At 40.1% G+C, this 4,226-nt stretch overlaps 1 protein-coding gene across 2 annotated transcripts in view; it reads right to left on the bottom strand.

Moving 5' to 3' along the window:
• LOC148163941 (uncharacterized) overlaps positions 1 to 4,226 on the bottom strand; it is a 55,456-nt gene that overhangs the window by 30,385 nt on the left and 20,845 nt on the right. The gene's annotated exons all lie outside the window — the stretch shown is intronic.

Raw genomic sequence — 4,226 nt, 5'->3', positions numbered from 1 at the left:
TGAAAATATACAACCCCCCTTAAATCTGTGGGTTTTTTTTTTATTGATTAAATAATGGCAGTAGGCCTTAAAACATAATAATCTTAAAAAGCATGAGAAAGTGGATTATAACCTAATTAGTTTTTTTTTTAGGATTTTATTTATTAGAGAGAGAGAGAATGAGAGATAGCACGAGAGGGAAGAGGGTCAGAGGGAGAAGCAGACTCCCCGCCGAGCAGGGAGCCTGATGTGGGACTCCATTCCTGCACTCCAGGATCATGACCTGAGCCGAAGGCAGTCGCTTAACCAACTGAGCCACCCAGGCGCCCATAACCTAATTAGTTTTATCAACTCAGATGGTAATGCCCTCTTAGATGTTTAAGAAATAAACCTGAAAAAAACCTTCCAGATAAGGAAAAAAAAGATATTAAAAGAATCTGTAACTTTTTCTGTCACTTTTAATATCCCTGCAGCCCCAGCAACAGCAGCAGAAAGGGAAGAGCGAGGCTCCTGCTCAAGTAAGATTGGTGAGGGCCTTCGTGAAGCCTGGGTATGATGACCTGCTGACCCTCCAGGAGTGTAGACGAGGGGTCGGTCAGCATACACTGCTTCACCGGCCAAGTCGCCTACAGCCTGATTTGTGGGGCCCAAGGAGCTCAAAATGGTGTTTATATTTTTTTAATGGTTAAAAAAAATCAAGAATAAGAATATGATATGAAGGGCGCCTGGGTGGCTCAGTTGGTTAAGTGACTGCCTTCGGCTCAGGTCATGATCCTGGAGTCCCGGGATCGAGTCCCACATCGGGCTCCCTGCTCAGCAGGGAGTCTGCTTTTCCCTCTGACCCTCTTCCCTCTCGTGCTCTCTCTCATTCTCTCTCTCTCTCTCAAATAAATAAATAAAATCTTTAAAAAAATATGATATGAAAATTAAGTTGAACTTTACATTTCAGTGTAAAGTGTTTGTCAAACACAGCCATGCTCCTTTGATCATGGATTGGCTGCTTTCATGCCGCAGTGGCAGAGTAGAGAGGAGTTAGGACACATAAAAATATTTGCTCTCTGACCATTTATAGGAAAAGTTTGCCTGCCCCTGGTATACACTGTTGTACCCTTTCAGGCTATAAGAGCATATATGGGTGCAGCAAATGTCCAGATCCTGTGGAAGTTTGAGACTGGCCAATCTGAAGGTCACCTGAGCCACCAAAGCTTCTCTCCCTCCCTTTGTCTTTTTTATTTTCCATATCCTCCTCGGAGTTTGGGGCAGAAAGAGGAAGAGAGTGGCAAGATTTCAAATGTGCCATATGACCTAATGTTCACTAGCAAAGCAGTTTTCTACCCCGAACTCCAGGATCATTTAAGAATATTTTTCAAGGGGCGCCTGAGTGGCTCAGTTAAGAGTCCAACTCTTGGTATCAGCTCAGGTCATGAGCTCAGGGGTTGTGAGATTGAGCCCCTCATGGGGCTCCATGCTCAGCAGGGAGTCTGCTTGGGATTCTCTCCCATCTGCCCCCACCCTGCATATGTGCATGCTCTCTCTCTCTCTAAAAAAATGAATCAAAATACTTTTCAATATAAAGATTTACTTGATTTTTAAATTTTCACTTAAGTTATGACAAAAAAATAAAGGAAATTAAAATGTATGTATGTCAAGTATCTTATGTAGTTTGTGCCAACTGGGAGCTCACAAGTGAAAAATAACCTTTTATCTGCTACATAAGATGAAAACGGGGGGGTTCCTGGGTGGCTCAGTCGGTGAAGTGTCTTCCTTGGGCTCAGGTCATGATCTCAGGGCCCTGTGATCGAGCCCCCCATTGGGCTCCCTGCTCAGCAGGGGGTCTGCTTTTCCCTCTCCTCCCTTCTTGTGCTCACTCTATCTCTGTCGCTCTTTCTCAAATAAAATCTTTAGAAAAAGAAAAGATGAAAATTGGTTATTGGGCTTTTAAAATATGTTCTTTAAAATTTTTCCAGTCACTTAGGGAAAGATACATCTATTTTTGAAAATGGTAATGATGTATAGTTTTAGATAAGTTATACTAGTGAGATGTTACATATTATTTGATTACTTACCTAGCTAGATCTATCTAAAATGTTGTGTCATTTTTTTTTTGGTCCACATCAGATGCTAAAATAAATTCTAAGTTGGGGTAATATCCTTACAAACTCTTATTTATGCCAAACTTTCAGTTTTATTTAATATATTAGAATAATGTTTGGTTTTAATTCTTTTTTGTTTTGTTTTGGTGGGCAGCAAAGCAGGGTTTATTGAGCAATAGCAAAGTGATAGTACAAAGCTCCCAAGGAGGGAGGGGACCTGAGAGGGTTGCCCGGTTATAATTCAGTTCCAACTGTGATCTATTATAATTGCTGTAAGCTATGAAATAGCCTAAGCATAAGCAGGAAGTATGAAGCTTTATGACTAAATATCATCTCTACATAAATCATCTGTTTAAGATTAATTAGGAGGTTTAAAAATCCAGCCTCAGTGAAATATTTCCAAAGATCTCATCATTTTCAAGCAGCATTCTGGGTTAAGGCTCTCCTGTGACTTTTACAGAACATGAACTATAAAGTCTGGCCTTTGCGTTATTACCCAATAAATATGAAGATGATACTTTGTTAAGTTACCAAATAGCTTCCATGTCTCCTTTCCTGAACTTTTCAAAAATTCATTCTGGTTTGACTTTCAGACTCCTATTGTCAATGTTTTACTTGCCAGTTTCTGCATGTTGGTTTGTGGGGTTGGTTGGTTTGTTTTTAACACTTCTGTTCTCTTTAACAGTTAAAAAATGCCATGGAAAAGTGTGTGGGAGTTGGTTTTTCTACAAAATATATCGAGCTATGTCTTGGTAAGAAAGTAGGATTTTTTTTTAAGATTTTATTTATTTATTTGACAGAGAGAGAGAGCACAGATAGGCAGAGTGGCAGGCAGGAGAAGCAGGCTCCCCGCTGAGCAGGGAGCCGGATGTGGGGCTCAGTCCCAGGACCCTGGGGTCATGACCTGAGCCAAAGGCAGATGCTTGACCAACTGAGCCACCCAGGTGCCCTGGATTTTTTCTTTAATGGAAATTTTCAGAGACCCCATGAATACAAGGCCAACCCTAGAGCAAGACAGACCACCTCTGTTCCCTTGACTTTCCTAGGATTGCAGATCTGACCCCATCCTCTGTTATCTTCCTGTACTTCCTTCCCAGAGGAATCCTGCTGACAGCATGAATTATTACAGGGGTATTTCCCTTAGACACTGATTCTAGTGAGGGCATGAAGGAGTGAGGTGAAGATTAGAGTTTCCTGGACTTCCATTCATTAAATCATAGTCACCTGGGAAGGCTATGGACAAATCCTAGTTCCAACAGGCTCTTAATCACTTTACAGTTTGGCTAGAGTTTCAGCATTATCTGAACACAAGCCCATTCCATCCTCTCTTTGCTTTTTTGTGTAAGAATGTTTTCCAAAGTCCAGCATTTTTTTTAAAGCTCTAAGACAAAGTATTATATAATTCACAGTGTTTTAGCCATTGATTCTGTATATAAATAATATATATATATGTATGTATGTATATATCTGGTTTTAAGAAGCATTCCCTAAGATACCATGATACTGAAATTGGGACATCTTAAAAAGTTGGTTCAACTGGTTGGAATTTTTTTTGTAAGGTATATTGAGACTACTTCCAGATGCCATTCATTTTATAATCATTCAACCAAGAATTGATCTTTGAAGTCTTCACATCCCTCCTACTGAACATGTTATGGACTAGAACACGAAATTCCTATGGATTTTTCAAATTAAACAGGAAATGAAACAATATTATGTTTTTGGAGAGCATCTTGGGTCATACCCTCACTCCTACAAATAGAAGATCAAACTCGCATTAGGGATGGCTTGAGAAACTGTGGCCAGTAGGATAAAATCCATCCTCTTGGTAAGGACCTACAAAATCCTTTTGATCTGGTGACAGCTTACTTCACCGATAGTTCCATCCTTTCTACAACCACTACCCTATCCTCCATGCGTCAGCCATACTAAACTACAGTCAACTTTTGGTTAATGGGGGAAATATTTGCTAACATTTTTTTGAGGCTTTCCAGCATTTCAGACACTGTACTGTGCACTAGATTAGGTAAGTCTCATGGTGAAATTTTGATGAATATTATAATCATTTTACAAATGAAGAAACTGAGACCAGGAGAAGTTAAGTGCCTTGATGAAAGTCACGTAGGTAGAGTCATAATGCAGGAATAGAAGGTC

The sequence above is a fragment of the Eumetopias jubatus genome, unplaced genomic scaffold (genome assembly GCF_037043125.1).
Source record: "Eumetopias jubatus isolate StellerSeaLion01/CBP00866 unplaced genomic scaffold, mEumJub1_p1.0 scaffold_7, whole genome shotgun sequence".
Lineage (NCBI taxonomy): Eukaryota > Metazoa > Chordata > Mammalia > Carnivora > Otariidae > Eumetopias > Eumetopias jubatus.
This window is presented reverse-complemented; position numbering and strand designations above follow the sequence as displayed.